The 8,584-nt window shown below is 38.5% G+C and overlaps 1 long non-coding RNA gene across 1 annotated transcript; it reads right to left on the reverse strand.

Moving 5' to 3' along the window:
* LOC136251607 (uncharacterized) lies at positions 1-8,076 on the reverse strand. The gene is made up of 3 exons (XR_010699129.1): positions 7,874-8,076; positions 7,785-7,817; positions 1-144 (listed from the first exon to the last, which is right to left on the reverse strand). It is a non-coding gene; the product is annotated as an uncharacterized lncRNA (long non-coding RNA).
* Positions 8,077-8,584: the final 508 nt, after the last annotated feature.

Below are 8,584 nucleotides of genomic sequence, written 5' to 3' on the forward strand. Positions count from 1 at the left end.
ATATAAACTTTTGAAAATAGCTGACAACAGTGTTCATTTATTTACGTAGCATGCAACTAGTTTCCACTGGAGTATCTTGAGGTGCATACATGAGCTGCTGGTTTTCAAAATTTTATTCATTTACAGGGTGACCTGTGTCCCTACCTATACAGTGACACATAGAAGATTTGTAAACATATCAAATTTGTTGCCTTGGCTGTGGAGAAAATGTTACTTCAATTCAATGCATTGTTCCTGTTGTTACTACTGATCGATTTTGGGCAGGGAGTTTGTAGGACCATAAATACCAGAAACACAACTTCGTGTGACCTTATGAATTTTTATTGGAGAGTATATAGGGGAACATGGCCTGTCTGAACCATGCCACTACAGAAAATGTGTACATTAGACCTACAAGATAGCACACTATATTATAAGAATAATATAAATATCTCTAATTGAACAGTCATTACAATCACAGTTGGGTCATTGTATCAACCACTTCAGAAATAGGATTTTAGAAAAAGGTCTGAGTGTTCACTGTATCAACATCATAATCAACATACCCAGGACCACACTGGATCTGTTAACAGGGCTGCCCAGAGAAATTAAGGAGCCCAGGGCAAAGAGTTAATGTGGGGCCCCTATATAATATTATCATGTTTTAATTTTATACACATGAATGGTCATGCCCAAGTCTGAACATTCCATATGCACACTTGGCATGCTCTATCTAGGGGGTCTGGGTCAAAAGCAGTGCAGTGAGATTGAATTTTAGGGGTATTTCAGGGACTCAATTTGTTTATATTCAAGAAGATTCATAAAGTTATAAATGTTAGTAGCTAATTACTGCAGCTATACAGCTATGTTTGTTTTGCTTTAAACTGCAAACTATGTGGTGTGTGTTTGTTTTTTCCCCTGCACAAAAATCATGCAGCACTATAGGTAGCTACAATAGCACTCTCTTAGTACATTCTGTATATATACAGGGACTGTGGTATTTTTTTCTATAAAGTCTCAGGTATAACGAAAGGTCATATTATGCATTAAAGTTTTTTGCAGTACATTTATCACATCATATTATGGCATCTACATAATTCAGCTATTTATCAGTAGTTAAGATGCATAGGATCTTTCATTGTACTTGTGCAAATTAAAAGCAACTTACAGTTTATTATTGTGGCACAAATTATTATCAAAGATTGTAGAAAACCAACATTTCAAGCATGTTATGATCACAATTGTTGCCACAATATAAGCTGCTCTCTTCATTTGTTTCATTAATTAGCCACAAGTGCAATGAAAGGTCCTATACATCTTAACTAGATCATGACTGATAAATAGCCGAATTAGATGCCATATAATATGGGATAAGATGAAGCTTACCTTTTGATTAAATGTATACGATCTTTTATTATACCTGTGACTTTGTGGAAAAAGTACTAACAGCTTGTGATTCGTTATTTTATAGTATTGCTCATGTTTATGTATGTGTACAGCATTGTACTACAGCATTGTACAGTTACATGAAATATTTTATTTTGATAGCTTCCTTGCCATGCCTGTACTGTGCTTTTTGCACATCAGTCATAGCACATGATGTCTCTGAAGTGTGTTTAATTGTGTGTTTTTGAACATTTTAATGTTTATTTGTGACCGGATTTCACATAACAAGGCTTCCACACACACAAAATCAAACTTACGTTTTTACCAGAAATGGATTGCTGGCCTAATACACTATTACATTCCACACTGTACTTCCTTCAGGACTGGCAAGTCTGGTTTCTGTGGCAGCTTTCTTCCGACCCTGTCAAAGCCACGAGTGGGAGATTGGCGCCATTGAATGGCCATGGCTTTGTGATAATGGTGCGTAGTGAGCTGGGACTTCACAGAGAGCTCACCAATAGTGCTCTCGGTCAATTTGGAGTGATTTGAGGGCCATGGAGAGCTCAAACTTGGCCTCTGGATTCCAATCGTCTTCTTACTCCATTTTATACCCGCATATTAAGACCACCATCCACCCCCACCCTCCCACCCTATTACTATCACCTGTGATATTATTACTCACTCGAGAAAAGCTGCCCAAAACAGGGCTGATTTTGGGTATCAGAAATGTATACACCCACTCAGTGATAGCTAGTAAATAGATGCATACTTGGTGCAAATTTTGTTTGCACGGCTGTAGGCACTGGGAAGTTATTACACAATGATTACTTAAAATCGCCATATCTCCTAACGAAGTTTTGTGCGTCGAAGCCGGGTTTTGTCAAATTCAGTCACATTTTCTCTTTTGTGACACTAACAACTAAAGATAGCAGAAATACAGTTTTCTGCTGAGTGTATCAGCACTATGGAGCTCCACCCACAATTGATTTATATTCCTTTATGATATCTATAGTTTTTAAAATTGAAGTGAAGTGTGGTATATAGGGGTAGTAAATACATTCCATAAATCCAGCAGCTATCTTCTCTTGGCATCACCAATGCTGAACACAAACACATACCTCTTAATACACTAACCACAAAAAGTGTATTAACCATTGAATTATAGACATTAAAGCCAAGAAAATATCATGTGAATGAACCAAATTGTCAAATGATACTTTTCTACTGTGACTGCTTAAAAAAGGCTACATATGTGTATTGTCTCAAATACAACATAGATATACCTCTTGTAGTATCCTGTGAGTATGCAAGATGTATGCTTAACAGTATTCTTAATTTTAGTTAGAACCCATAGAGTATATATATAGTAAGACCAGTGTAAAAATGCAATGTGTATTTGAGACAATAGTATCTTCATTGCCAAAAAACACAGACTATAATATAACACCAGTGGTGTAGCTACCATTGAGGCAACCAAGGCAGCAAAAATACTCAACAATCCAGGCTGAGCAGGTCTGAGTTTTGGTAGCCGAATTTTCTACTCAAACGTTACTAAACAGCATTACTGCACCACACATGATAGAATCTATGGTTGTAGTGTTGGAGCCCACAGTGACATGGTCTGGCATTGGTTGGACCACTTTTCAGCTACTTGAATTTGTATGAATAAAATCGAGATACTCCAATAGAGCAGTCATGTTCTCATTACACTGCCTTGGACTAAATCATCTACATTTATATTGTCTTTAAATTACTTTTCAAAAGTTCCAGTGAGTCAACTGCATGACATTGCATTGAGCTAATTGATCATGTGTATTATGTATTGGCAGTTACAATCAAAAAATAGCCTCCATGTGTCATGTATATTTTCAAAATTTTCCTTGGAGGAGCATACTCCCAGACACCCTAGTTTGATATGCTTAGCACATGCAGTTGAGCATCACATGAAAGAGATAATCTCTGACTTTATATCAGATCAATAAACAAGTATATGTGCATGACTATGACCTCTGTTTCAGTTAATGGATGGCTTGACCACTCAAAATATCTCCGGAGTAAGTCAGTTTTTGTGTTGAGTACAATTAAACTAGTCTAGTAATTGCAGCATGGTATACTCTAGCATTGTCTAAGCTGGAGCATTACTTGACATGTAGAAAAATGCTCAGAGTCTTCTAAAACAGTTTCTTCCATCCAACCAGAGAGTCAACCTGTAAATACTGTACCACCCATACTTGAAAGTGTTTGTGAGTCGGTTGAGTCAGAAGCAGGCCCTTTCAATTAGGTCAATGTATAAACTTTGCCTCGGTAAAAAATTTTTAAGAGACTTATGGTCTAGTGTTGGCGGGGGTTCAGTGGACACAATGCCTTGTCTATCTGGATGATGTGATTATTATTGGCTGGGATTTCGAGGAGCACCTGTATAACTTAAGCAGCGTCCTACAGAAGTTGAGAGAGGCTGGGTTACGTCTAAAACCAAGCAAATGCTCATTTTGTAGAGAATCAGTTTCCTACTTAGGACACATTGTGTCAAGAGAAGGGGTCACAACTGACCCTGCCAAGGTGACCAGCTGGCCTACTCCTAAGTCAGTTCAGGAAGTTCAGCAGTTTCTAGGTTTATCTTCATATTGTCGCAGGTTTGTCCGAAACTTTGTGGAAATTGCCCATCCTTTACATAGGCTGACAGAGCATGGTAGGAAATTTGCTTGGACATTGGAATGTGAAACAGATTTTGCCACACTTTAAAACCATTTAGCTAGTGCTCCAATCCTATCATTCCCAGATTTTTCTAAGCCATTTCTATTAGACACCGATGCCAGTTGAGGAGGGATTGGTGCAGTACTGTCTCAAATTAGTGAGGGAGAGGAGAAAGTCATAGCTTATGCAAGCAGAACACTGAGTAAAGCTGAATGAAAATACAGTGTTACCAGAAAGGAGCTATTGGCAGTTGTGACATTCACCAATCACTTTTGTCCTTACCACTTGGGCCGAAATTTTGCCCTATGGACAGACCACAGTTCCTGACCTGGTTGCACAACTTTAAAGAGCCAGATGGGCAGTTGGCACGGTGGATAGAGAAACTCCAAGAGTACAACTTTGCCATCATTCACCGACAAGGCAAGCGACACCAAAATGCTGACACACTATCAAGGAGACCAGATGACAAGGAATCAGGGAAATGCAACTCAGATGGTCTGGAACCACAAGTATCAGTGATAGCACTTTCTGGTGAACCAACAACTGCAGTTAGAGATAGCCACTTCAGAACAAAACAGTTAGACGATGATATAGTTGGTCCCATTTAAGGGCACTGGAAACAAGGAATAAGCCAGATGTGCAGACATTGAAAGGAAAACCAAGAGAAACTTACCTGCTTGCTCAACTGTGGGACCAGTTGGTTTTGAAGGAGGGGATTCTTCACTGGAAGTTTGAAGAAAATAATGGAAGAAACTCCTATATAATTTTGAGAATATTATGTTTATGGTTCTTTGAAAATCAGTTTTAGGCGCGGACGGGTGGAATTCAGCAACAATGAAGTGACTGCTCAATTGGAGTACTTTTTGTGATTTACTGACTGTTCTATTAGAGTATATCGATCTGTACTATGCACTATGTCCATTTCTTGCAGGTTTTCACAGATAAAATACAAATTACATCACTTAGATAGTTTGATTTAGAATACTTGTTGCAGCCCAATGGCATTATTTTACCTATGTATTTCTGAAATTTCACATTTCTCCAAAAAAGGATGCGGGCGGTGGGCCAGAAACATAATTACCAATTGGAGTGGCCTAAGCTACTAAGAATGATGTATAGCTGACATTATTATAGGAGTGCTACAAAGTGCTGGCTGAAAAGCTTCTAAAAGATCGATCTACTTTAATAAAACGTTCAAATACTCTAATAGAGCAGTCAGGTCATTTCAAGTTAACAATCTGCAGTTACTATCAGGGATTTAACTGGATGATTATCTACAACTCTGAAGCTTGTACATCTTATACTAGTGTATCTTCTTCAAGTCTTTGAGTATATTGATTGATATCATTATCTCAGTATGTAGCTATAGCTACAGTTTAAATACACTAACAGCCAATAATTGACAGCACTTGAATTATTACTACCAGTTTATATTATTATGAACTCTTGTTACTGCACATAGTTTTTCTAAGTTTTCTGTAACTACATAGATATATGGTTACAAAAACGATGTGTAAGATGGAATGCTTCATATAATGAATATTAATTAATTCTTGGCAAAACTCCTTATGAGCATCTTGAAAACTAAGTGACTAGCCACAGAAACAGAGAATTATTATGGAATAATAGGCTAGATACAAGAATAAAAAAAGAATAATAGGAGAAATTTTGAGAAATTCTGGAAAGCATAATAGGTAAAATTTTGAGCACATTAGGCTCAGGCCTAGTTAGTAGTACCCAGAAGTTTGAGGGAAGAAGTAATAGAGGAATCACATACAGGAAGTTTGAGTGGAGAAGATAAAACCCTAGCAAGAGTTAGAGAAAAGTTCTTTTGGCCGGGTTATTCAAGTGCAGTCAAGGAATGGTGTAAAACCTGTGTTAACTGTGCCACTAGAAAGGCCCCTCCTCAAAAACGTCGAGCCCAACTTAAAAAAAATATTGACAGGGTATCCTATGCAGAAGAGACATCATGGGACCATTCAATTAAGTACATTTTAGTTGCATCTGATTATTTTACCAGATGGGTTGAAGTCTATGCCATTCCTAATCAGGAAGCATTGACTGTAGCCAGAAAATTGGTTGACAACATGTTTTGTCATCTTGGCCTCCCTGAACAGCTTTACTCTGACATGGGGGCACAATTCGAGCCCAGGGTAGTCAAGGGGGTGTGTAACATGCTGCATATCAAAAAGACACATACCACACCTTACCACTCACAGAGCGATGGTCTGGTTGAATGGCCCAATTGCACAATTCAGACAACAGCCATTAATAGTTAGTCTGAAGACTGGGAATGTTATTTACCTAAAGTGTGCCTTGCATACAATACCAGCGGACGTGCATCAACTGGCTACACTCCATTTTATTTGATGTTTGGCCGCCAGCCATATATGCCATTGGATATCATTTATGGAACTCCACCTAACTACACCCAGAAGCACTGTCAGTATGCAGCAAAGTTAAGAACAACAATGGAAACTGCATATCACCTTGACAGGGAAGATATGCAGACTGCAGTTGTTCGGCAAAAGGAGCACTATGACCTCAAAGTGCATGGAGATAAGTTTACATTAGGCCAACTTGTGTGGTTGTGCAATCCTATGGAAATTCCAAGAAGCTGCTAGCTCCCTGGGTTGGACCATATAAAGTAATTAAATGCCTTTCAGACACTGTTTATAGAATTCAAGACACACAGGCAAGCAGGAGAAGACAAGTGGTACAATTTGATCGTCTTAAGCCCTGCCATCAAGAAGTTCAAATCCAAGAGAAAGAGAATCACCCACAAAAACAGGTCAACCCATTGTCACCTCCAGGTCAGAGTAAACTGCAACCCCCTGGCACAACACTACAACTTGTGGAAGATGATGACACTGGGCCTGCTCAAGAGGAAATTAACACACCTGAAATCTCAAATCAGAGACAGCATAGATAACCACAAAGATTGAACCGACAGAGACCTGCAAGATATGATGACTAGACATGGGACATGTCTCTTCCAAAGAGGGGGTAATGTAGAAATACCTGTAATAAGCTTAACTTGTATGAAATATATTGGATGTATCCACATAGCTAGTTATTAACACACACACACGCACGCATTTAATGTAATACGAAACCTGTAAAGAGGGACACAAATCACACAATAGATATAGTTTTGGAGTGTGTGTTGTAAAGAGTTGTTTGTTTGAGAACTACTGATATCAGTGCTGTCAGATCTGATAACGATAAGGCCCCTATTTGGTGATTATTAGTTTCTCATCCACCGCCCGTATCCTTCTTAGGCTACTGCATGGTAAGCCATTACTTACTCTGTGCATGGTCAGAAGAACACGTGATACCAAACCATCATAGTTTGCATTGAAACATGGCGGTATTTTTAAAATTAACGATACAGTACACTATACATATCCAGGTTTCCTTGGCAAATTACTGCAGTGGATTCTATTTTCGACAGTTTTGCAACATTCAACTGAAATCCCACTATGATGAAGTCGATAGAGCCCAATTACAACTGTTAACTTGTGAGAGGAAAGAAAAAGAAAATTTGGACATCAGTGTATTAATATTATAATGGCCTAATGATAATGCCCTCCCGCCAGCATAATAATTAGAAAGACTGGATGAGAAACTAATAATTACCAAATAGGGGCCTAACTAGCTATTGCTACAATATGACGCCAAACATTGGAATTGTCCGGAGTTAGGAACTGTCAACTGTAACTTACCTGTTGTTTAGAGCTCGATATCTTCTTTCCTGGCTGAAATATGAACAATTACAATATTTTCTCCATAGGCGCTTTAATATGTAACTTACTAAGTTACAGAGGCTCCAACTCTCACGCCCTAGGCGTGATTCTCACGATTTGGCCTTCAATCTCACGCTCTCACTCCCAACACTTGTATTCTCACGCCTACAAGCAATCCTCACTCCCCGAATTTTCCAATGCAGACTGCTTCACTCGAGCAAGGGGGTGACACACAGGCAAGATCAATTGCCCGTTAGTACCAAAGGTTGAGCGACTGTCGATTGCCATCATAAAATTTTAAATTTTGCGGGTTTAATGTTTACTAATACGCCGTTTATGTCGAGTTCATGTATGATGTGGACTCGTGTATGTGTCGACGTGACAAGTTATGCATGTCGACATGAGAAGTGATGTTGACATGAGAAGTCATGCATGTTGACATGAGAAGTCATGCATGTTGACATGAGAAGTCATGCATGTTGACATGAGAAGTCATGTTGATATAAAAATCATGTTGACATAAGACTACAAACAATCAACACCACATTAGTTAGTATATAATTGTACCTAATACTGTGATTCCCTTTTTTTTTCCTGGGTGCACACCAGCTGTGCTGACTGCCCAGTAATCATAAATAAATAAATAAATAAAGACTGAGACATGTCAACATGAGAAGTCATGTCATGTCGACATTAAAAGTCATGTCGTGTCAACATTAAAAGTCATGTCGACATAAGACTGAGACATGTTGGCAGGAAAAGTTATGTTGACATAAGAG

This window comes from Dysidea avara, chromosome 1 (genome assembly GCF_963678975.1).
Source record: "Dysidea avara chromosome 1, odDysAvar1.4, whole genome shotgun sequence".
In the NCBI taxonomy this organism is placed as follows: Eukaryota; Metazoa; Porifera; class Demospongiae; order Dictyoceratida; family Dysideidae; genus Dysidea; species Dysidea avara.